At 38.0% G+C, this 27,351-nt stretch overlaps 1 protein-coding gene across 1 annotated transcript in view; it reads left to right on the top strand.

Annotated features, from left to right (window-relative positions):
- Window positions 1–27,351, top strand: part of lrrc4ca (leucine rich repeat containing 4C, genome duplicate a) — a 135,189-nt gene that overhangs the window by 23,641 nt on the left and 84,197 nt on the right. The window contains exon 2 of the mRNA XM_031862258.1: window positions 19,834–19,909. The gene's annotated coding sequence lies outside the window, so the exon portion shown is untranslated. The remainder of the gene's footprint in view (window positions 1–19,833; window positions 19,910–27,351) is intronic.

Here is a 27,351-nt window from a genome sequence, read left to right as displayed (position 1 = left end):
TCTATATTATGTGCTAATATACACTTCTCTCGAACTTGTACTTAGGGAGTGACCTCTGCCGCAATCCCTCTTATTTATGATAGTTGCACCATTACCAGATGCACTGGACCTCTTCTAAGAAAGACAGCCTCAGCTCTGTTCCAAAGTCGGCCACCGTTCATCAGGCCTTACTGTGACCCTGTTGTGCTCTCTCAGCAGTATGTAGTTAGTCCACATTTCTTCCCTTTGTTTCGCAATGTTCTGCCCACCACTGTAGAAAATAAACAAAGCAGTATTGCAATGTGAAATGGCAAGCAGTGAGAAAGGGAAGGGATGAGACCTTAGAAACCGTAACCCTCTTGCCCCCCCCTCGATTTTGTGTGCAAGTAAGAACAAGTGGACTGCCAAAGGGAACGAGGTACCAAAAATTGCTTCTGTTGAATGCACTTCTACGCCTTTATTGCTTCCTGTAATTGCTTCTCTGAGAGTTAACTGGTCTTCTTCTCTTGTCCCTTTTTTATTTTTTATTTTTTTTACTGTTGAAGGATTGTACCCTGCAAACACTGAGCAAACCACCCATGAATCATGAATCCCATTTGGAGAACAAGCTAATTCTGATTGCATGTAGCATTACTTGATACAGAGTCTGAATGGGAACATACAGTCCACCTATTATACAATTTAAATATGTCGTTTTTAGACAGATACACATATTTCTCATCAAATACATAAAGAGTGTATCTCAGTAGTTTTCATTGCTTAATATGAATAAATCTATAATCCTACTTTCACAAATCCATACATCCTCCTCCCTTGGTCTAATCTCTTGCTAGCATATTTAAAATTTCAAGTGTGCAGCTTTGTGCTAAGAGAGAATACTTAAGCAGTTCACAATAATATGATGGACTAAGTCTAACATCTTTTGAAAGATACATGAGGTCATGAGTGTACACCCAGTTTGTATTCTTTATTGATGTGTGTCTGCTCGGGTGTGTGTGTGTGTAGTGTGTTGATGGAGCAAAGCACTAACACTGCGAGGGTTAGAGGTTTAATCCCTATTGGGAGCAACGATGCTAATGATGCATGAACTCGCTGCATGATGAATGCAATGGAAGTCAAACACGGAGCGGACGTGCATTGGCATATGTTAAATATATATTTAAGAGGAAATAGAGGTAAGAATGGTTTCATCCTTGTCTCCAGGTGTTCAATAAGGAGGTTTTGTAGAACACACTGATATGCAGGGATTAGAGATTACTGTCACTGTAGTGGATTTCCTTTGGTTGGATACCGGAGAGGCAGCAGACTATGACCATGTGAGGTCAGAGTATTAATGCAGGAAAAAAAGGGTTTGGGAGTGTTGGAGCAGGGTTCAGTCACATAGTGTGTTTGATAAGGCCAAAAAACATACAGCCATATAAAGGTGCAAGCAGAGGTAATAATAGATTTTATACAGAATACCAAATCAGTCTTTGAGTTTTATATGTATAGTAGGCTGTTCTGAAAAGGTAAGGTCCCCTCAAATTGTTGCAGCCGAATATTGATTTTTGATGACTCCAAGTTCTGAGATTTTTTACTGACTGATTAAAACCACCTTCATTTTAATCATATATGTCAATCTGGAACATGCTCCCAATTTAAATCTTTATGTCAGAGGTTCTTTCTGTAAAACCTAGGCAAAAAATATTTTAAATGCAACCCCTATTAAGAGTGGAGCTTTCAAACGTGGTATATGTAGCCACAGTGACGTTGGCTGGCTGGGGTTGTATTGTATTGCAAAACAATATCAGAACATTTGTGAAAACATGTCCAATTACTTGTGCAGCATAATCAACATAATAACACATTTCAGGGCTTCACTGCTGTCAGCTACTCAGCATGTGACAGTTGAAACTGTAACTTTTACACTAAAGTAGACATCAACACATGCTCACAAAACACTTAAGTCTTGAGATTAAATATATAATTGAAGAAAAAATGAAAGAAAAAGACATTCAAGCTCATACAATAATTAAAGCCTGAAGTTGATTTGTATCCATATTCATACAGATTTAGCTTTGTTATTAATAAGTTGTGTATTCACATGAGAAGTAATGCCAAACCAGGGCCAAGGTCCAACCCTGCGTATATATATCTTATATTAGATCAGTGGTATTTGATATATCCTGTATGAATTAATAATTGTGACCTTTAATTACAGTTCTCTCAATTAACCGGCTATAACATTTTCGGCCTGCCTGGAAGCAATCAGCTTATGCAATCAGTTTATGCGCTTGGCATTCAATTCTGTGGGTGAAGTTATTTGCGAAAGTTATATTTATGTTAGATGGCTTAGGTTAGGGAGACTCCAGTTTGTTTGTGTGGGTAAATTACCTTCCTGTTTCAAAGTTCAAAGTTCAAAGTTTGCTTTATTGTCAATTCCACAATGTACTGGACATAAAGGGGTGTTGAAAAGACGTTTCTCTCTAGTCCAACATATAAACATATAAAGTGAATACAGTGCAATACATTAAAAAAAAATTTAGACAATACGTATATATATAATAAGAGAAAAAAAAACTAAAAAACTATCAATCTGTTATTGTTATTGACAATTTGTTATTGACATGGAGTCAGGGATTAGGCCTTGATGCATCACCTGATGCTTTGTCATTCATTGTAGTTCATCATTACATACATTTTTCTTAAATTTGCATTGTGTTTTCTCATTCTAGTTGTAGTTTTGGCACTGATTGAAAGGCTGTGTCTGTGTGCATGTGTGCACATATGAAATACATGTTGATTTGTGTTTTGTTGAGATTGAGCAGCCCGGAGTGGAAACTGCAGCACCCAAATAGTTTTCAGCAGGAGATGTTTGCCCAATAAACACACCATGTCTCTGAGTTCCACTCCCTGTTTGATTAACTAGAAGCAACAATCTCCAACTAAAGTCATTTTCCAACATGCCTACCATTGCTGCTGGCACTCCTGTAGTTGCCTGTCACTGGCTCTTAATTTATTCATCTTTTTTTGCCAAGCACACTGCATTTAGTTTGTGATGAAGGAAGTGGAGCAGGAGACAAAAGTTCCCCATATAGCTACATAAAGCTGGGCTTTTTTTGTACAATGTATAAAGAGGAGATGCATTTATCAGCAGCTTTGCTGAGGGACAATTACGAGCATAAACCAGTTGTCTAAATTGCTTTAGATTAAACAAGAAAAGTGCTCATTATGCAAACTTTTTTTACAATGGTTTTGAATTGTTTGTATTATTTGTTGTTTTGAAAAAGTGTTAGGTATAATAATGAAGAAAATAACCTGAAGAAATTACCCTTCATGTAGACCTATTTACCATTACCACTTTCAGTCATTAAGTGACAGGGCTGGTGTGGTATTTGTGCTTCCAGTATTTGTTTGAATGATACTACAGTGAGAGCTAATTGCCAGACTGACCATTTAAGTATGGATGCTGTCTCATAATTCAGTCTCCTCACATCAACCATTGGATGCAGTCAGATTATTGATTTTAACAGTAGATATATTTCTGTTTTGGTGCTATCAATCACAGTCCTCGTGTGTATATGTGCATTGGCCTCAGCATAGAAGTATTGTACAGTACATGATACTCATAGATGTCAGTATTTTAATCAGACACATTTGTTTAGTTAATTTGCTCTTACAGTAGTTGATTTTTAATTTAAAGGACACCAGCAAACTCCTCAAATCCGCTGCTTGATTAGGAAATCAATATGACAACCAAATAACATTTTAAGACAAGATTAAGATCTGCAACTGTGTGAGCTTTTGATTTTGGGAAACTTTGTGCTGAAATTTACACAAACCCACACTTTATTGTTATAAACACTTTTATTGTATACGTATCGCGTCGTAAAATTGCCTTTTAAAAACCTGATGTTTTTAATTAGGTTTCGCCTCGGATGACTACACACCGAGATTGAACTGATGTCTTGCCTTGAAGCTTTAATTGGAGAAACATTTCAAAATGTACCTCAAAAAACTTCATATGGTTTCGGAATTCTGCATTTTGCTTGAGAAAGAAATACCTGAAATCTCTAAAAGGTTTTGAGAAAAAAATACTTTTTAAATGAATGTCTTGGTTACAAATATTTTCCATCCAACTCACTGAAATGAATGAGGTAAAATAGAGGAATGCCAGACAAAAGCTGGCAACCTCATGAATAAAGTTACTTTAGGCTGTTCCTGCATGTCACACTAATTGAATCTGATCATGGAATGTCACCTCTCCTATTCCCAAAAGTTAAATCCTGCATCCTATTATTGCTCTCATACATTTGAAAATCACAAAGCACTGAAGAATCTGTCTTTGATTTAGCTTCTCGGTGCGTCGGTGTCTCACATTTTATTGCACACTAACGTTACAAGCTGCATCAGGATGGTTTAAGATATTCCCACACATTCCCCAGACACCCTGTGAGGCTGATGCAGCACCTGTCGCCAGGATGAAGTGTGCGCACGTTACTTTTATTTGGAAGATGACGGCAGTGGAGCGCAGCTCTGCACAAAACCATTCAAAAGATGGCACTGGTTAGAGATCCATCCAGAAATAATGATGCTGTCTATTAGAGTCAGAATATACACACTTCTTGGCATCCTCTGTCAACATGGGTATCACTGTGTCCTTTGATGATCACATACTGTCATGAGTACACACGTTATTAGAAACATGTGAGCTGCTTACCTGTAAGATTACATCAAGATCAATCAAGAAACAAGCTTACACATTCTTTGTTTTGTATTTTGACTTTGCAGTTATGGTCTTTTTGTCCTCATTTATGAAATAAAATAGTAGGAATCAACAAAGGGAAACAGGTTGTCGATCAACATCTTCTCCACGGTTTTAGACTCTGTTCTATTCTTCCGCTTTGAAAGTTTCTAAGAAAAGACACTCGATAGCAAAAATAACTTCTTTTTTTTTAAATACGAAGACTTGAGCCTATTTTCTGTATTTATCGCAGCTTGTTTTTGAGTTTGAATGAAGTGTTTTCTAAGACGCATTAGAGTCGGTTGGTGTCTAGACATTGGGTTAGCCGATTGTATTTCATTCACTCACACAATATAGCAGTGGGTGTTGCAGACACACTTGGTGGAGATCTGCACTCCACCTTTCACCTTTATTTTTTGAGATTAAAACATATTTTTCATGGGGGTACCTGGCCAAGATAGCACACAATTACAAGATTATAAAATAGCAAGCATGACAAAAATACACAAGGGTCATTTAAAACTAGAGCCGATTACAGACAGACAACAGAAAATAGATGTATAAATCCAGTTTAGGAATAGCAATTGTACACATTTTTTTATCAGATCCCTGAACTCTCCCACAAAGACAAAACCATTAAGCTGCAGTGTGTTGTGAAGGTTATACCATGACAAGGGAGCAAAACAAGAGGAAGCTGTTCTACCAAGTTTAAGGCACATTCTGGACACCTGGTAGGGCGAAAGGCATAACAGCTGTTCTTTATTAAGAACAGGCTTTAGACAATACACTAAGGTGTTCAGCTGTTGAAATGCAGTCTGAAGCTGATAAACAGCCTGACCCAGAGAATAGGCAACTATTAGACTATAGTACCACCTGATGAACTTTACCTGTAAGCATGACCTTACAAACATAAAAAAAAAAAATCCACAGAAATGTGCAAAATCAAGAAGACCAAAACTCAGTTGTGTTTGTTATTAAAATATATTTTTTCATCCAGTCATTTACTAAACAGCCACAGCTTTAGCGCCACTAATGGCATACCTTCATCATTCAGTTTCCCAACAACAAATATATTGATAGTGTCTGCATCGCTGCACTTTTCAGGCCCATTTTCCACTTGATGCAGTGTGTCTACACTTGGTAAGGGGGCAGCGAGTTAGACCCTTTCAGCTCTGTGTACCGATGTGCACTAAAAAAGTTGACAAATGGCTTTTGATGGAGGCAGTGAATGGCAGGCTATATTCCCCCTCTGCTCCCTGGAGAGGCCAAAAGAGCATAGCATTAAGTGAGAACTGTATGTCACTGCTGCAAACACCGATGGTCAAAAGCTCGAGTTTTAAAAAGCACCAGATCACCCGAGAAAGATCCCCTTTATTCACGGTAATGTTAGTCACAGACTGAATAATATTTAGTTGTGGATAAGAGTAATGCCCTTGGGACATTGTAACACACAAGTCCACTGAGAAAAGGAACAAAACACACTGCATTTATTTGAAATTGTTCAATACTAACAGAGGCCCATTGTTAGTCTTTCATGTTGTCCATATACAGCACGACAGAGACACATGACAGAGTTCAGTATTTGTGCATTCTTGTATTTAATACATCTAATACACACATCATGGAAGATGTTCTAATAACTCTGACCTGTATTTCACAGAATGATGAAAAAGTAAGTATATACTTAAACTTCAATATCAATTCAATATGAAAGTATTCGTGACTATATGAGAATATATTGTCTCTCCTGGTCAGCGAGGGCAAATCTACATCAACAAAAAATGTGCAGCACAGTGGAACAGACTGGGCCTTGAGGCTCCAATCCATTCCACCGAAGCAGCTCTGCTTCGCTCCATTCTCCAACACCAACATGTCGCTTCCTCTCAGGTAATGCATGCACTTTCAGTCCAGAGGTCGGAGGGAATTCAGGCTGTTATGAGTGATCCTGGTCTGGCTCATAGAGCAATATGAGCATTTAGTGTTGGCTCACTCACTCCTTACCACCAGCACTTCTACCTCCAGTGTATTATATTTCCCTGCTGCAAAACTCCAACCTGTGAGAAAAAAAGAAAGGTTTAACTAAAAGAAACTGAAAAATGAATGAATAATTTCACTCTTGCCTCTTTTTTTGGACAACTGTGCAAACTCAGCAGATGTTTGAGGGAGCAGGGGACATGTGGAACAGTGGACACACATTGTCCTTGGAGAAGGATGAGCCACAGCTGGTGGGGGATAAAGGCACCGAGCACAAGATTTTTGAGGCACCATGTACTCACGTGGAACATGAGACACAGCAATGTAGCAGTTCCTGTGAACCTTACTGAGGGTGGACAGTAGAGAAGGGATTTATGCTGCAGAGATGGTTTCATATGTTTTGATATCAATAATATTATAATAGTAATATAGAATTCATAATTTATAAGAATTATATACCAATTTATTTTTCGCCGTGTCATACGTTTGATAAAAACTTTGTGATATAGTCACAGTCATTGCAGTGTCTGTCTCTCTTTGGCCATGGCTGCGCATTATTAGCTTACCCTGTACTACCACTTACTAAACTGTATGTTGGCACTTGCCACTCTAGCTCTTCCAACCCGAAGAGCAAAACATGCCCCAGAGCTGCTGCTTGACTCACGGTGCCAGTTCATTCTTCGCTGTTTTATTTAACAGTAACTCTCGGTGACTCTCTAACTTCAATATGTACTGTAAAAGATGCGTGTTGTTTGGCAGAGTTTATTGATGGTTTAAGTTCTCTTTTGCCAATTAAGTATATGATGTTGATGTATATCATGCAATGGACTACAGGCTGGTGTGTGTGTGTGTGTGTGTGTGTTAATGAAATCAAGTATAGGCCTACACTACTTGATGGTATCATGGCTTAGCATACCTTGCGAGGGAATATTTCACAAGAGGTAAACAACAACATTCAAAGACATGTAGACAAGATATGTTCTTTGGCGATGCATCAGTGATAAATAGTCCAATTAAGGTATACATCTATGAGAAATAGTTGTCTCTCTGAACATTGCTTTTTTTTTTTTTTTTTAATGTATATTGAGGTTTACCTTTGTCCGGCTCTGTTAGCAACAAGAGTGTGGCTGTAAATGTTCTCACCTTGTAGGAGGGCGCTACCACAAAGGCAGTTTTGAGTACTTTGCCAAGTGTCAGACATGTCATCATCACTGTCATTACAATAGTGTCACAACCGTGCAAGTCACAGTCACAGAACTTTACAGGTGTGGTTGAGAATGAACAGCGGCTTGTGTGATCCCAGTGAAATCACTAGTTTCCCTTGTTCTGTGTATGTACTGTGTATCAAGAGCAACGAAAATACCTGTATATACCTGATATAATTGCTGAGTTCAGCTTTGATGCAGGTTATGTTGCACGGATCATTTGTTCTATGGTAGCATAGGTTTAACTGAAATACACTGAGCATTCAAAGAAAGTAACTGTCTCTAAGGTGTTGAACTGTGGTCAGTAAAGGATGAAAACTACCCACATCCTGATGAATGGAAAACAAAATAAAAAATCCCTCATGCTTGTGGGAATCCGTGAATGACTTTTTTATATGCTGTGACATAGAAGGTCACAAAACATTACAGTGATGCATTGATTTGTATAGACAACCAAAACTACACACACCTGCTTTATGAATATGTTCATAAAATCCTCTCTCTTAAACGTGATGTATGCCTTTGTACTCTCTCTGCCTCAGACAGAAGTGCTGGTATTGCCATGATTCATTTAATTCTTATCCTTCCATCTTTGGCATCCGCATACTGGACTGTCGGCTTAGCTCTTGTGTAATTACACTAATGGAGACTGACACAGGTGTAATATATCAGCATTCTTAGATGAGCCATTGCTCACTGCTTGTGATTGCCAAAGCATGTGTCATGACAGGATCACTCGTTGTGTCCTCCTCTGCCAGTATATGAAACATCTTGCGACCATTCTAGAGTTATCAAAATTATAATTATGTATAATTTCTGTGCCCAAACGGTTTTGGAACTGAACACACTGCCCAGCAGTGTTTCATAACACTCTTACTCGACATGAATCATTTATTCTTTCTAATTATAGCTCTTTTTCATTTACCGTTAACATCACTCTTCTGTCTCAAACCTTGCCACCTCTGTTTTTTTATTGCATAAAAAGGTAGCACTGCATTTTGACAGTGCCAGCCCGATCTTTGCATAAATCAAAGCTGCTACAACTGTTTTTGGGGACCTTAAGCACACATTGCACAGGATTAGATGACATTAAGTGGCTATATTTACCCAGAATGCACCAAGTCATTTATTTCTGCCTATAGTACTTTTAGAGGAATAAATGCCTTTGTGGGATGTCGTTTAGTCGTATTATATTTATTGACAACTAAATTAATTCAAAATACTGATCTTTAATTTCAACCATCTTGGATGTGTTTGTTTCCGTATGCTTGAAATAACAAAGTGTATTTCTTCTTCTTTTTCTTTAGATGAAAAATACCAAAAGTGAAATTTGCATAGCTGTCATTTTTGTAGTTTCAGGATTTAAATAAGTAGTACCTGCCATTTTACAGAAATGTGATTTCTTTCCAAACACCTGGATACCAAGTTCAACATTCAAGTCATCTTATGCTGTGGACGTCCTTCATAGTTGAGGTGGTATTTAAAGGAACGTTTAGCTTGTGCATTGCACTTACACCGGACATCGACAGATTCACTAGAGACAGACTGCACACACACCAAACCTCAGCAATGCACAGCACAGCAGTGAGAGCCATGCAATGCGATGACTTTCATTTGCATCGGCCTATGATTGTGGCTTTGTTTGCCATCTCTGCTCTGTGAGTTGCGATAAGTGCAAATAGTCAACAACGGCAGGATTGGATGAGTCTTTCCTCCCACATGGACACGAGGCTTCTCACCTGTTTCTGTGTTTGCTTGTTAATGCATCTTTGTCTAGGAAACATTGTAGAAGAAAGAACAGAAGGCAGAGTAGTCATTCTCTGTTTGAAATATTTCACAAACCACAAAAAGCTTATAGCAGTGTAATACCATTTGTGTTTGCATTGCACATCTCATATTTTGTACGAGTTTGTAAGCTTTAGTCAGTTTTTTAAAGTAAGGATAAAAACCCTGAAGATGGAATCTTGATTTCAACCTTGACCATAAATGTAAGTGATAGGCATTACAACTCTGTGTTAAAACCCTGAGATTGTCTTTGTCCAAGAGAGAACTCTGCAGCCCAGAGTTTTCCCTATGACTTCAACTAAAGGGGATTATTATAGTAAGTATCAGTGATAAATACCTGCCCTGATTGATTCTTGGTCACCACAGGGGTTCGTTACTTGTTTGGACACCCATGACGGCAATCCTCCAGTGCAGGAAACAAACAACAGGCTTATATAGTTCAGTTTCACAGTAAGTGTTCCTAAAAGTCTCTTCTGTATTAACCATACAAACTACTCCTTTTATATACCTGCATTCAGTCTCAAAATACTCAAACAAAAGTGAACCATAGAAGCTCATATAAACCCAACAGGGAATTTTGAAGTGTAAAATCAATGCTAACCTATTTGTGTAGCCCTTAATAAGTCATAGCCCTCCTCAAAGTGGCAGAAGTGTATACAATTATGTTCAAATGGATTCGCTGCACTGCAGATACATTTTATGAAAGACTGTGCATTAAATTGGATGGCAAATTTAATTAAAACACGTATTAATATGCATGTATGACAAAGTGCTGCGTCTTATATATTAAAAAGAAGTAAGTGAAATTTCAAACACAGTCAACGGGATCTTCTTTGGCAAGTGTAAAGTCCATAGACTCTGCCTCCCTTTATGAGTCACTGGGGTGGGGTATGTGTGCAGGATTAGAAAGATTTAGTTCGGTAGGTTAATGCGACAAGTTATTGGTGACAATCTTTTCTCACTATGAACAACTTGTAACCATCGTGAAACAGTAAAGTGTTTGGGAGAGTTTCTCTCAGTGTCGGCACCCTAGGTAACTTATTTCCAATTGTGGTTCCACAAACTTCTGTTTGCCACTGACATTGAGAAATACTTAGGTGTTTTGTGTTTGTGTTGTTGGTTTATTAGACCCTCTCACATGTTAAGAGAAATAGAATGAACCATGTAAAGAAAGAAAGAAACAATCCTGTCAAACATCTTTTCGGCTTTGTCTCAATTTTGGTCGGAAAGACAAAAATGTTGGCAGCTAAACATTTGGGCACTTTATTGTGTACCTAACAACACTACAGGGTACTCAATAAGTGCAATCTGAAGAGGAATTAGTGTCCAGGCAGTACAACATGTTTACGTAGCTCTTTCTCTGTGGTTCTCTCCAAATCAGCTTAGTGCTGCTTTATCCACAAATACAATGCAAGGAGCTTTGGAAACTGAATTTAATAGATACACAACACCAACATATCTTTTCATGAAAGTCAAATTTGTATAATCTCCTTTGTGCCGTGTGTTGTCTTGATGTGATACACTTTCCTTATCATAGAGAACATAATACAAATAAAAACTTGGGGTGGCTGTGAATCAATGGGTAGAGAGGGTTGTCCGGTAAGGGTTGGCGGTTCAATCCTTGGCTGCTACATGTCCTATGCCGAAGTGTCCCTGAGCAAGGCACTGAACCCCTAACTGCTCCCCGGGCACTTCTCAGCAGCCCACTGCTCCCAATAAGCTAGGGATGGGTTAAATGCAGGAGTTAAATTTTGTATCTATGTATATGACAATAAAATACTAACTTAATTTAGGAGACCAGGAAGCTCACCTGTTGTACAGTAACAATAACAAATAAAAAAGCCAGAGACGGTCTTCACTCTTATACGACAAAGGGAAAATACACGTATTATACATACACATATACTTCCACACGTCAAACACTGACATGAGAGCAATCTGAAGCTTATGTGACCTTAACTGGGGACACAACAAATGTACTACAGCATGGTCAGAGTCAACATACCAGCACTGTCAAAGACTGATAAGTCATTCAGTATATCTCAAAACTCACAAGACCCCTTGAGAATTTTTACAGTGTTACCTAGAATGTGATTTATTGAAGAGGAGAGAGTACTTATATTCAATCATATAGAAATGACTGAGGGGAACAGTTTCATACAAAATGATGCAACCATTTCAAAAGGCAATTCAAATGATTAAGTAAGTGACAGTAATGCAATTTATGACTTAGGGCATTAAATGAAGAACAATATCTGGTCACATACAGTCTAAAAAAAGATAATAACTGTTTGCCATTTTGATAATGCCGAAAATCTGCTCATTCCTCAAAAGTACTGGCAGCATTTTCTTGCTTGAAAAAAATTCAGTGCGAGGTAAATTGCCCAAAAATAAATAAACACATCACAACCTATTCCTCCTGTACAGTGTCGAAGGCCAATTCAATTACAGGCAGGCTTGTCCACTGGAGCCGAATGTAGCTCTCACCCCTGTCTCAAGGTGAAGTCTGTGGAGAGTTGAGCTCATTTTGGTAGGTACCCTCAGGAGAACCGGAACTAAACAACCGAGCCAGCACTGTCTTTTAAGAGCAGCCCAAAAACTTTCGCAAATAAACAATTATCTTCCCTTGCACTGTAGTTCATCAAAGCTTTGATCTCTTCCAGAGGACGTATGGCCTCCAATAATAGGATTTCAGAAGATACAAAATATGGATTGATTATAGTTGTATTCTATATTTTGTGCTATGTTATGCTATGTTAGATACATTTTTTCAACATATCAGATGAATAGTTCAGAGAGGATGACTTTGAAGGTCCCAGTATCGAAAGTAATAGCATGATCAGTCCAAACACTTTGCCCTTCTCATAATGATGTGCCTTTCAGACTAAAATAGCGTAGTCCTTAGAGGGCTTAGGCTGAGGAGAAGATAGAAAACATAAATGCTGAGACATTTAAATTACAGTTTGTCTCCCTGGATTCTCAGCAGAATCTGTACGAAAGCACACTGTCAAGAATGTTATGCCAACATATCGTACCATGTTCTCTCCAAGGCATAAAATTCACCATTTGACCAACTTGTTCATTAAATTGTGATGATGGTGGTTACATTTGTATTACTAAATAAAGTATATAGTTTTCACACACCTAAATAAATGTATGTTCTTAAATGTTCATAATATTGATAAAAGCAGATTCGGAAGCACAAAATATTGTTAAACAATTTGTATAATCAATGCACACTTAAATGATCTCCAAAAGTGTATTATGACCTTAAGATTGATTTAATGTTTGACATTTAAGTTGCCAAAACTACGAAGGAACCAAGAACAAGAAAAGCGGAAAGAAAACTGAGGACACTAAACGCTGTATGCCCAACAAGCCAAGCTGATCTCCTCCCTTTTGTAATTGAATAACATTTAAAGGTACCCCTTAACATTAGCCCCTTTGACAAAGAGATTCCGCAATACTGCTGGAAAGAAGATCCACTGCTACACCGCTTTTGCTTTTTCACACTAAACCAAACAACAGCGTCATAATAATGCCCCATTGTGTAATTTCAGATAGAACTTTAGATCATGGGAGCAAAAGAGGCGTGAGGTTTAGCACAACAGCGCGGTGACGTATATAACATACTACGTTTGGCAGCGGCTTCTCATTAACCGGCCCTGTTATGCCGATGTCACTGGTTTTGTTTGGCAGGATTTTCGTTGCGTTACCAGTTTGATGTTGCAGCAGTAAAAGTGTGCGATACACTTAATAACTGTAGACGTAGGGTGGCAGCAGAGTGCTTGAATCCTGATGACAGGATTCTGCTATATTTGCTTTGACCACAATGTGGGTTACTATGGCACAGTGGCGCTGTCCGTAATTCTGCTGGTTAACTGCCACCACAGGGCACCTTTACCGCTGTGGCAATATCAAATGAAACCAGAAACATCTGTATGCCAGTTGATCTCGTACACTGCTCGGGAGGTAAGGAGCTCTCGGACATCCTTGTCCCCCAATTCGCTGCCATTCTTGGTTGCTGTAGGTTAGCTGCTAACTGCTGCTCGAGGTTTTTGAAATCTCCCGACAGTTGGGGTGTACAAATAATACATCATCAAAACATCACATGCGTTCCGTCGTGCCTACTGTCCCTTTTCACAGATGTTGTCTGTGACTACCTCAGCTGCCGGCTCAGTGGCGGAACAACTCTGTCCCCCAATTTTGCCTCAGTACCTTTCATGCAGAACAGCATGGCGGAATAACGGCATAACAGTCCTGCCTTGAACAGGCTGTATGAAAAGGGCTATTGACAGCTTGTGTTGAAAGCAAAAAGATGTGGTATCAAAGTGAAAGTAAAATTTAGGTGAAATAGAGACTCTAAGTAGCCCATAGATGTTAAATGAGAGTGTATATGTTTGTCTGTTAATATGCTGGCCCTGCAATAGACTGCCGCCCTGTTAATGATGTATCCCAGTTCATGCTTGGATAGCCCCGAGTCCTGCCACGACCCTTAGTGGGGAAAAAGCAGTAATAAATGGAGGCATGGAGATGGATATATGGGTCTTGTGTCTTCTATTGCTGACAAAATAAAAGCTGCTAATGCCATTCTTTCCTGGTCCATATTGTTTTTACCGTAATAATCCTACAGTATGTGTTATGTCCTTTCCCAGTGTTAACAAACCAATGACCTCCAGCCTTTAATTACTTTCTAATCTATAAACAAATCTCCTATAGTTAATTGCAGCAATGGGGCTTTGACATTTGCCTGTGTGACCTAATTGATCACAGGGTTGAAATATTTTGCAAAAGCTTCAATAAACAATCCCTACAACATAGCTTTTATTGGAGAGATGTGACCTCTTAGCTTGATTAATGACTTCATTAGGATGTGGGGCTTTGGTAATGACAATCCCTTCTAATGGACATAATCATTTTCGGCATTGATTAAAGTGAGTGTGTTTGCCGTCAGAGGAAAGCATTTTTACAGGAACGTTTTAACTTAAGATTGATCGGTTGGTTTCTGGGTTGGTAGTGATTTCCACCCTCATGCTGTTCCCAAGATGCAACTAGATTAACTGCCTCCTGAGGTTTATTTAAGCAATTAATTTAAACTTGTTCTCTCTTATTCCTAAAATACAGGCTTTTAATGTATTAAATATACTATGGTAGCAACATTGTTTATTTATTAATTTGTGTGAAGTTGCAACTTGGGGCAGCAATTTCTGTCCATCTAATCTGTTACTGTATCTCCTTATCCTACTGTAGATATTGTTAAACTTGAAGCCTACCACAGGTGCAATGAGGTGACTTTGACAGAGATATCTCAGAGGTTCTGGAGGAATTGAGGCTGCAGAGAATGAGATGCCAGCTAAAGATTTACACGCCCCCACTGGCTCACTGCACATTATTAAAGCCAGAGGCCGCTTACAGTGGCTCCATCTCTGTCCCAGCCCACACAGGTTTCATCGGGCCCCACGCCCTGATTTTTTCTCAGCTGTCTTTCTGAACGGCTTTTCCTGCCAAGAGAGGGATAGGGCTGACGAGATTTACGCATGTATATGAGATGAAATTCATTTTGGGAAGAGCACATGCTTCCTCTGACAGAAAAAACACTTTTCCTCTCGTCTCCATTCTCTCCACCTGTATGTCTCCCACCATTCCCAGAATGAGAATTAGTGATGAATGTTCATGTGCACATTGTCTCTAAAAATACCTCAGTCACACCAACGTTAACTCCCTCTGTTCTCCATTTCTCCATGATTTCTCTTCTTGTTCCTAGCATAACATATAATGTGCTGTTCAAGCTCATATGCTTTCCTTTTTGTTACTCTCATGCCAACTTGCTAGTGAGTTAGCGTGTCACTTTTGTATTCTAGAGACAGTGTGACAGCAATTGGACTTGAAACAAAGGTTAAACACAGTAACCCTAGTTCTATGAGCAAACTCAAAGCTTGCTTAGCCTTACAGGCTCTGCAGGCTTGACCACTGCTCTGTGGAGCATTACACTGAGATTTGTACAGACTTATTAGGCCAGCAGTGTCGGCCAACACCTCATCTATGATACCAGCTATATACTGTGTACCGCAATCAGGAGCCAAGTCAGTCCCTGCTAGTTCAGAGAAGCAGAGCTAACATCCTTGGGCCCTTCTGATTCAGACAGATAAACAAGCACTGGCCAACCAAGCCGACATTGTGGTAATGGAGAAAGTAAAGAAAACAGTGATGACGAAAGCGGCAGTGTGGCGATGTGGCGATAGAACAAGGACAACTATGAGCTGGAGAAATATCAGGGCCTGAAGAATAATAAGAAGTGCACCCACTCCCAGTGGTGGTAGGAGCACTCAGGGCTGGAAACTCCATTGACAGTTCTATAAAACGCCACATTTCCTCTGCATACAATTCTTGACAATAAAAGTAGACAGCTGACCTCAAAAGTTTTTTTCATTCTGTGTGGACAAGGTGTAAAATGACCACAACCTTGCTGGTAATCTCATGGTGAGGGACATGAATCTTTGCACTGAGAGTACACATACAGACACACCTTGTTGAAATTGCAGTTGTGGCAAAGTCTGTTGCGGACACCCAAAGGCTTTCATTCCAATATGAATCACCACCGTACCATGACTACAGCCTTCATGAGTCATTGGATTTTTGTAAAACCTTTACACTTCGTTTTGTTATTTCCTTTTACATGTAAGCTCCAACCCTCCACATTTGTCCAATACATCTCTAATTCTGTATGCCTCTGCCTTGTACAGTACCCTTAGTAAAACATGGCAAAGAAAAAAAAAAAACTTAATTAACAAAGTATTTTTTTCATTTTCTTATTAAGCTCCCTTAAAAGACTGGCTTTAGTGAATTCAAGATGCTGCTGCTACACCAACATTAGATATGTCCATTCATAAAATTACATTCTAGGGACTCCGCTCAAAGAGCAGAGCAGGTGTCCGAAACATAAACCATTACATTTCAGGCTTTAGACGAAAAGGTTAAGGTTGAGCATCTATTTGTTATGGTTAAGGTTAGGGTAAGCCTCAGGTAAGTTGCACTTTTCATATGTGTGTGTTTGCATATGTGGATGGGTGAGATGGCAATTGGTTTATGGCTATAGTTATACCGATATTTTACCTATCTTATGAACTAATACACTGATGTCACACTCTAGTCCCTTTATTTCAAGTAAAAAAATTCTGAAAATTCTAAAATCAACCTATATTTTCTAAATTTCCAGCACTGATGCAAGTTACAGTTTTTTTTTTTTTACTTTCTGTTGTGGGTTCTACAGTATTTCGACAAACAAGCATCCTATAATTTACCACTCACATTTAGCCACGCCAGATATATAATCCTCTAAATGGACTAATTCTTCCTCTAATTGCTGTTACTGAAATTCATCTCATTGTACTCATTTAGTAGCTGGGATGAAATGACAGTTAAATGAACAGCCAGGTAAGCAGGCAGTGGCCAGCTGGCACTGCTTTTATGGAAAGGCTTGTCGGCTCCAATGAAAGAAAGTGAAATGAGTCAAATGCAAGCACTAATACTTCTGACCTTTACTTAACCTGCTGATTTACTTACTAAACTTAAAAATATACTTTTTTGTCAGTCCTTTATTGTTGTATTTAATTGCTGAACCATCAACATGCAGTTATAGTTTCATGTGTAACTGTCCTAATCAGAAACCAATCATGAAGGAAGTGGTCAGTTCCCAGATAAATTAATCAATGAAGACAGATTTTCCATCTTTTCCACTTTTCTAGTTACTTATCATTTCCTACTCTATTGTCTAAAAGTATGACTTATACAGAAATTGCTACATGCTACCACATTCTATCAGTGTGAATCTTGGGATGTCACTCTATGAAAAAACGAATGACTTTCCCATCGGCCTCAGCTTCCCTCATGTCCATCTTTAGTGTTAATTAGCACATGCTAACATGCTACAAGAAGATGTGGAATATTATTTGCCAAACATATTTACATTGCTTGTATCTCAGCATTTGATGTTGGAATTTATCTTAAAGTGTTGTTGTGCCTAATTCCTAATCTTGACAGTATCTGTTTGTATGAGATCTGGAGTAAACGGTTTGCTTTAGCAGTTATGCAATAAATGACCCTGGCCAGAATCCAATGCTACTTGTTATATATTCATTTTTGACCACTGCCCTATCACTAATGTATCTTGTTTTGCTTTATTTCTTACTTCAGAGGCCTCACATACAGTGCATATACATGCATACAGCTTAACTTGAGTCTTTCAATACCTCAATAAACCTAAAGTTTTGATGAACTATAGGAATTGTCAGGTCCAGCACTAAGAGATGCAGATTTTGTTCTAACTCACACAAGCTCCGCCCACTACTGGACTCTCAGGTTAGTCTTTTTTCCTCCGATCACGAACACGCCCTTGCCCAGTGGGACAATGGGGGCCATGCGCTCAACATAACATGCCAATACCTGACACAGGATTAGTGAAAAGTGTGTGTGTCGGTTGTGTTGCACGTGACCCCTCCTCTGTGTTTGATACACTATCATGTCCCCGTGCTCCTTAATGATCCGGGTAAAGTGGTGTGTAGGGTGTCTACCGACAGTGTAAGTTAGATTGAAGGGGATGATATTTGAACCCTACTTTAATAAGCACAGATGGAGCACTCTACCAAGGGTGCACTGCTGCTCTTATGCAGCCCGCTGAAGAGGGTTTAGAATGATTTGTGCTGCCTTATATATTGTAGGGTTTTCTCGTATTCGGGTAGGCACTTCCTGATTGTCCGGCTGCACTTGTGCAAATTTTCAGTGGGCATGTGCTTGTGGTTAGAGTATTACCAATATAATCCAATAGAGGGCTCCGTCTGTGCTGATAGAACTAGGGTTACAATATTGTAACCTTTGGTTTACTGAACTGCTGTGCACGTTTTATCACCACAGACTTGGACACTTCCTATCTTGTACTTGTTCAGCAAGGCTAATCACAATACTGCTGTTTCTACATTAATTACTCACAGTCTTGATACAGCTGACAAATTACTTTTTTTCCCTTAACGCCAGTGACATTCTGCATTCATGGTTGGATAACACTACTCTCAGGAAAGTGTCGCATGCAGTCTCTTCCGAGACACTTTTTCCTCATCCCTCAATTTCACTTTATCAAGTCAAAGTACAAATTGGGGCTTAGTGGCTTGATGGTAAATTGAAATTCATTGAAGCATTTACATGACATTTAGCAATGGTTGCATAATGCAGGAATAATAAAACATGTCAAACTGAACAGATTTGCTCTCTGCCTTGTGCCATCTCACCATTAAGCCTATGCATGCATTAGCAAAAAAATAGTTCTACACTATGTTTGTGTGTTGTGTTTCCTTGTGTGTCTATGTTTTTGAGTGCATGAATACAGTATGTGTAGGATCTGGGATGCAGGGATCTGGTGGCCACATGATGACTATTGCCGCAGAGTCCAGTTAATTTGTATTCTAAGGTGCCTGTAAAGACTAGACAGCCTTAATAATTACAGCAGATTGCCAACTGGAGCTGGTGTGGATTGAAAAAATATATTGGCTGGTCTCAAAGGCCTTGGATGTCAATAGTCTCCACTGCATGTCTTCAAACATACGTTTTACTGCCAATTTCTAGCCAGATCAACCATAAAACTATCACTGCCTTGATTGCATCTATGCTTAATGTGGCCACAGTGCGCCCAATGTCCATCAGATTTCAATTTATGAAACCAATTTGGATGTAAGAAGTTTTTTCTTGTGTTGTGACATGTCAGCTCTATGAATCTATGATGAATGTGTTATGATGCATATTCAAGCTTTTCTTCACACACTATGTTTAGATGTATACTTCATCCATTCACAAAGGGAATAACTCACAGTATAGTTATTGCATAGCCTACAGCTAAAACTCATCCAACCCTACTAATATGGAGATGATTTACATATCAGATTTACATATCTACATGTCTATAATATATATTGCATATCTATAATGCTTTTCTATAAAATGTCATTTTTTTAAATAGTTACTGTAGATAACATATTACATAGATTCTGGGCCATTATAACCAAGGAAATATTGGATATAACTTATCTATTCATTCAGAACAAACTTACCAATGTTTATTTTTGTGCATTTGTTATATACAGTAGTATAATAATTTTATTTTATTCCCTGTTTTTGTAGGTCTGTGAAGTGGAAGCATCAGATGAAAATTGATTTGGACTTTCAGTGACAACCACAACATCTAACGTTTTGAACAGTGAGTTGATCCATCCAGAATTAGTTTTTGCAGCCAGATGCATTGTTCTTTCTTGTTTTATTCAGTGTGTGACAGCATATTCTGAGAAATGTAACTAAGTAACACAAAAGAATCAATGATATACACAATTGTGCTTAGTGATCCGTTTATGCAGTCAGTAAACTCAACCTAAATACAATGCAGTGTAAAGGAGTAATAAAAACAATTAAGAATTGTCGATTGTTTAAACCAGCATACCAAAATACTGTGGCGCAGGGCAGAACCAGTTTTATTTTGCATTACACACATTGTACCGCTGTTTGACACTGACATCAAGACTTTCCTGAGGCGCAGCAATTTTTTTTTGCTATCCTGCTTTGGTTTGATATTTTGGTGATTGGATGCAAATATGTTGGAAATACAATAACCTCTTCTTGACTGATATATGCTTGAATGTGATTTTCCATGATTGTTGCCAATCCCTAACACATTAATATTTTTCTATATCCCAACCTGTTACCAAATGCACCTTTGTGTGCTTTGCACGGCTTTAAAACTACTACTGCCTTTTTTGCCTTTTTTACTTAATTTAGATTCCCAAATGTCGAATAATTAAATGGTATGAAAATTGTTCATTTGATAAGTCATTTCTTATACAGCCCTTATCCTCATTCAAACTGGTTTTCCTATATATGGCCACAAAAATAACAACGTGCCAATATGTCCATTCTTTAGTTGAAGTGTGCAATTATTAAATACTACAGAAGCACTTTATGTATTACATTTTCCATCAGTTCAACAGACATCTACTGCATTTATTAACATTCTATTTTGGGAACAGTTTTGTATTCATCATTCATGAGTCATTTCACCTCCCTTTCAAATGGCCTTCAGATAATACTGAGAATTGAGTATTTACACCTCATGAATTGTGAATTTCTCTGTTGTGCTGGTAAACCTAAAAAGTGAAACAGAATACAGTGATAGTAGTTTGTACCATTTCAGAAGTCAGCCATGTACGAGCACACACACACGCACAAGTGAGTATTAGAAAAATGAAAGGACAAAAGGACAAATGAAAAATGAAACAATTGTTGCAAAGTGTTTGCAAAGCTTTTCAAAGTCCTTTGTGCTACAATTTCCAGAAGATTATTACGCAGCAGTATGAGAAAAAAAGACATGTAGAGGATTTGGAAAGGCAGGTGAAAAACAGAGAGATTAAACCTCATATTTTAGCAAAGCAATATAAAGGGCTCTCCAAGCAGCACGCCTGCAGAGCAAGCAGGTGTTTGTCCTCTTATCAGGCTGGAGTCATGCTATATCAACCACAGCCTTTGAAATATGAGATAACATTGCACAATAAAGAACATTTGATGTTAAAGTAGACAGATGCACACTGAGTGAAGCAAAGGAAGAGCCTTCAAATTTGCATGTCGCATTCTGGAGATTTGGTTTAAGGCCTTCAACCACCTGCGATAATTATTTGCTGAAGATGCTTAGGATTTTTATCTCTGGAAGCGAATGCTGCAAGTAGATTGCTTGATGAATTATTTGGATTGGTATAGTTCAATTATACATTACAGTATGTCTGCTTGTCAAGTCTCCAGTGGTGTGTCTGTTGCCGATTTTCCTGTTTCCTGAATTGTATAGTTGGGCCAGTAACAGCAACATAACTTGCAATATAATTATAACAATTAATGACATTAGTTGTATGATAGTTTGATGCACTGCTTTCATATTCTTAATCCTTTATTCATTTTTGTATCATTTATTTTAAATTTGGTATGATGAATAACTTTAATATACTTTCAAAAGCATATTCTTACCCCCTTTCAGTATATTCTTACTGTTTGGATACGTGTCACAAAGTGTTCACTATTGTTGTTTTGTTGTGAATCCACATTTTAAGTCAATAACATGCTGCTGATTCGGACGGATGAGGGTTCTCAATTTAGCTCAGTTCTGCAACTGTCATTCCACATCTGCTATACTCTTTTCCCTCAGCGTGCCTCCTCCACTCTGCCTGTCTCTCTGACTGAGTTCATGCTGCATGAATGTGCCTTTAGAACATTGAGCATTCAAATGCCTTGTTTAAAAGAAAGGATGGGAAACATTGAGGCCTTATTAATAAGAAAATAAGAATCATTTATACAGTTTTTTTAAAGTCCTTTAAATTGTGGATCCAACTTTTCGATTATTTTGTACGTCAACAAAGTCAGCACATATGGAACAGATTTAGCATATAGTGTTTTATTTACTGATACCAGGTATCAGAGGCACAATACTTTCAAGAAAGCCTCATATTATGTGCAACATATGTGCACGTGAGAGGATCCAGGTGTTTAGTGTGTGTGCTGGTTTGTGTGTGCATGTGTGTTAGTGTTAGCTCTGTTCGCTGCAGCTGGCTCGCTGCGGTATGCTCCCCTACACTGAGGCAGTCAGACAGACCCCTTCAGCATTAATTACTGCGGCCATTAATCAGACTTGGACAAATAGCTGTGTAATCCCTCCACAATGCAGTTTTCTGGAGGGGGCCACCAGTGTTAATTGGATTTGATTTGATACTGGTATGATGCTGCACACAGAACATCTTAAGGTAATAATTAGAAGATGGATGAATTGGTCCTGGCATTGATCCTATAGTGTAGGCTCCACTGCAGTTTCAAGGGCTGTTTAAAAATGTGTAATTTTGTCCTTAAGAGCAGTACTGACCAAGATGTCATCTTTATTTTACTAAAATGTAAAAAAATGAATGTGCAAAATCTGGATAGTATATTTTACAAATAAATCTCTGTAGGGATATATTTAAATTGAGGCATTATATATAATACCGATAATTTCTCAGAGTTTTGAAAGGTTTATTGATATTCATTACTTACTTGTAGGACCACCATTATCTGTGCTAAACAGGATATTTAAAGTTATCTTTATACCATAGAGAAATAATTGCACACTTTCAACATTGTTGTACATCAGTTATAGCAGAATTATAGTCAGCGTCTTTTTTGTTGTTCCTCAGTGTACTATCCTATCCTTTTTACAGACCTGAATAAAGGGCAGACGTGAGAAGTATTCTACATACAGTATTGTCGTTGCTCTCTACATAATATACAGTATACTCACATAGCTTGGGTTTTACATCGCAACTGCAAAAATACATTTTTTTAAACTTTTAATTTATATATTAATACATGCCACAATTTGTTTTGCACAGTAATGTATTATACGGCCTCATTCTTTCATGTGCTTTTTTTTCTCACCTCTCTCTTCACAACCAATTTTCAAATTAAGCATCAGTCAGATGTCACTCTAAAAGTTCAAAAAGTCGTTTTCAAAGAAAGCGTTATAAATAAACCCATTGTAAACGCAAAAGGACATGAATTGAAATGTGAACACTTTCAACTCAAGACACTCAATTTACAACAGTTTTTCCGAGGATTTTGTTTTGTTTTCATCTGTCAGAAAAGGTTTGAAAAGAAACAAAACACAAACTTTCACATCTTCATGAAAAAGTTTTACCTTGACACCTTCGTGTGTTGGCAGCTATTCTTAGTCAGCTGCTACTAAAGGAGCCACTCTTGTGCCACATGTCTGTATGTTGGGTTTGGCATTTCTTGGGCCAATCTCGATTGAGTTTGGAGTTCTCTTGGCTCTCAATTCAGAGATGATATTCTCTCTGCCTCCTGGTAAATAGAACATACCAAATAAATGGCTGTGCTTTCTTCGAAGAAGTCACCATCTGTTTATTACCTTGTGTTAATGTCCTTTCGCCCGGATGCACTTTGCATCTGAGGAAATATTTAGAGATTTGCTAATTATTGCTTTACTAATATCTTCTTTTCTGATGAGCACATTACTGTTTCGGAGTGTTTTGACCTCTAGCAGTGCTATGAAGCTGTTTTTCTATGAGTGGGTTTCCATTCAGTTTATCTTGTGAATGCACACAAAGGCGCACATGCAAGTATGTGGGTGACACATTACACAGTCCTGCCAATGGCTTAATACTATTCCACTGATCTACAAGATATGCAGCAATATGCCAGCAAAGGCAATGAAGAAGAAGACTGTTAGTTAGTAAACATGCATGTAAACCATGCAGGATTTAAAACAGGCTTTGTAAATGATTTATGAGGAAGAAAATGCATTCAACATATTTTAAAGAGCTCAAGGATATACACAATGTTTTGAGTAACACTGAATGAAAAACTTTGGTTGTTTACAAGAAACTCCACAGGGCCCCTTTAAGACATTTATGTGATGTTGCCTTCAAGGTGCTGTTGAAAATATAAACATCATGATGTAAACAAGGAGACAAATATACAGAATATATGCAAAGCCGTTGGCACGATTAACCATCAGACCCTCAGTCTAAGGCAAAATACATGTTTTAATGTTCCTACAATCATACTCCAACTTAGTTCAGCATGCTCCTATTAAAGAAAATACCAGTAAATACATTTTTTTTAATATAATTATTTTAATATTATTGCTACAGTTTGTGAGTGACTCAGGATTCATTGCTTGAGTATTGATTGTTTGTGTCTCAGTGCTACTTAGCTTTGCATAGCTGGAGAGAAATAACTATAGATTAGAATAGCACTGTTGATATATTTGGGTTTTATACCATGAACACCTGTGGGCCTTAGAAAAGGTGAGACATATTGAAATATATCATTATTTTAACTCATAAGTCTATTATTCTTGTTTTTTAACATCTGCCATATACAGTATATTACATGTGATATCTCCAACTTAGTAGTTCTCATAATTTTTTCTGAAATGCTTCAAGCTGTTCCTCTGTGTAAATAGCCAACTGAAATAAATACAAAACAAATCATAGAGCGTATATGTAACCTTTCAGATGTGACTGTGCTTTGGCTGAAAAGCAATGAACAATTGAGAGGAATTGCAGGCTTTTTGTGCAGAATGTTGCATTGTCGTACACAAATGAATAGGTGAGATCTTGTATTTTATTATCTTTTATTATTATATTTTATTATGAAATGTTTTAATAGGTTCATAAAACAAGCAGTTGTGTACTTCTATGTATGACATATAAAGGTTTTGTACATTTATTTCTCAAGTGTTTGTTGCTCATAGTCACTCTATCACTTTAACTGTAAACATAAGCAGCTTTATGTGCAATAACTTATTGAGCACTTTCGTATGCCTTTGAAACACAGAGGATTGATTTTAAAATATGTTTTTATGACGCCATGCATTTTACTTTATTTAGGAAATAAACAACAGTGAGTGGCTACTCACTTAAAATGACAATCTAGAACTCTAGAACAGATAAGACTTCAATCTTGATTTAAAGGAGCTGAGGTGCAGATCAGAGATGTATTTTGGCCCTTAACCGTTCAGTGCTTTATAAACCAACAGCAGGGCTTATGGAATGTCTGTTTGGAGAGAATTAGCTGCTGTTTGCCTGGGATCTGGGAAAGTCTTTTTCTCTTGTAAGATAATTTTACTTAATGTAATCTATCTACTAAAGGCCCTATTGTGGCCCCTTACTGTTGCCTAATGTAGCTCATAGGATAAATACATCAATGATGCTTTCTGTGTCTGAACTTGCTAATCATAGTAACCTAGTATCATCTTAGATTTTTCAGAGGTAAATTCATAGGATTCATATTTTAAAAAGTATGGACCTTATTTGTTGTGACAGAACTGTAAAGGCTAGTCTTAATTTGACTAATCCTTATGCAGCAGCTTGGATTTTGTTTTAAGGATAAGGATCTTCTGGGACAGCTGTTGTGTGTGTCTCAGCTGTCTCCTCAACTAAAGTTAAAGCAGTGTAGGAAAAAACCCTGCCCCCCCTATTGTGACCCACCACTTGCATGTAAACTTTACGTCTTAAGTAGGCACCCATTATAGCAATTCCGTAACAGTTAAAATAATATTTAAATTGTTTTTTTTTGTCTCTCTCTCCCCGCTACCCTCTCCATATGAAACATACTTTGCCATCCAAAGGCTTTCCCTGCTCATTTTGATGCTAATCCATAATTCTTCTGAAAAAAAAAGGCTCTCTGGAGCCCAGATCAAAGGCTCTGCTGTTCTCAGCAGGACCCAGGTGTTTAGAAGGCTCTGCAAAGGCTGAAAGAACACCCATCTCTTTTTTCCGATTCAGAAGAGCAATTATGAAAGCCCCTTCCTAGCTTATCATAGATGAAACAGTGATCCTTGCTGTGGTTAAACAAATGACTGATGTAGTGCTGATGCTGAACAAGAAAGATGTTTCTGTAGTTGACTGCGGGCCTTGTTTTTTAATACTCACACTGTAGATGTACTCATCCTTTAAGTAAAACACTTTAATCCTCTTCATCTGAACAAACACATGCTGGAGCAAATTGCATCATGATATATTCTTCGTGTACACCTATTTCCATTGCATGTTTGTGACCAGTTTTTAATACTACAGGGTGTATTTGTTGAGAATAGAGGCAAATAAAAACATGCAGGAAGCATACTCTTTCCCCATTTACACTACTGTAATAGTATTCAAGGTGTATTGGGCCAACATATCCCCAACCCCAACTACTTAAGCTGACTCTTAAACTCCTCTGAGTATAAACTGTAAATCCCAGACAAGATTTGTAATAATTATAATGCTACAGATCTCTACAGAGTTATAGGCTGGGCTGGATTTGTGCTGGAGACATATGATCTGTGTTTAAGTTTTTTGTGACCAAGGTTAATTGTATTTCTAAATCAGCAGATGAGGTATTGTTCTGATATTAGATTTACTCAATGGAATATCCTCAGTATAACTAATCTCCTATGTTAGATTAGTAGGCAGAGTCTCAGTCCTACCATCGTAGACGCGTCACTGTCTGAAATATTATTTTCCCGTAGGATACGGATTAAAATTCGCACATTGGTTATCCAGCTTACTTTTCTCAGTAGTAGCAGCAGTGTTTTACACTGTTTTAAATCCACCTAATATGTGTTTGATCTGAGCTCTTCTTTCCGTTGTAGCGGTTATGACCAGGGGCGTTTCTAGGATTCAAAGAAAGGGGGGGCTTAGCCCCAAGGGGAGTGGCATGTTTGCGCGCGCTACGCACGGCAATTTTTTTTGGATATCCATTGTTTCAGACAGTTCATAGATTGGTTCAATCAGAAAGAGTGTGATTTTGCTCTGTAGTTTTGCTTGCATTCAGTATATGATAACACAAGAGACAGAATTTCAGGGTCATAGTGAAATTTGACAACACAAATATGAACTTTTCTCAAATAAAGAGAGAAATAATTTTCCTGCTTGGAAAGGAAAGACGGATAAACTAGCTTTCATATCCGCGTCACTCCCAAATCCTAATTCTTAAAGGGACTGCACACAATGGATGGAGAATGGACCTGACAGTCAACTTTATATCGTTAAGTATGATGATAGGCTGTTGGATTGTAATTTGAAGGGGGAGAAAACATACAAACCAGAACGCATGCACATATGTAGCATGTTA

This window comes from Anarrhichthys ocellatus, unplaced genomic scaffold (assembly GCF_004355925.1).
Source record: "Anarrhichthys ocellatus isolate YVR2014 unplaced genomic scaffold, GSC_Weel_1.0 scaffold2, whole genome shotgun sequence".
In the NCBI taxonomy this organism is placed as follows: domain Eukaryota; kingdom Metazoa; phylum Chordata; class Actinopteri; order Perciformes; family Anarhichadidae; genus Anarrhichthys; species Anarrhichthys ocellatus.
Note: the sequence above shows the minus strand (reverse complement) of the source record. Positions and strands in the feature narration are given on the sequence as shown.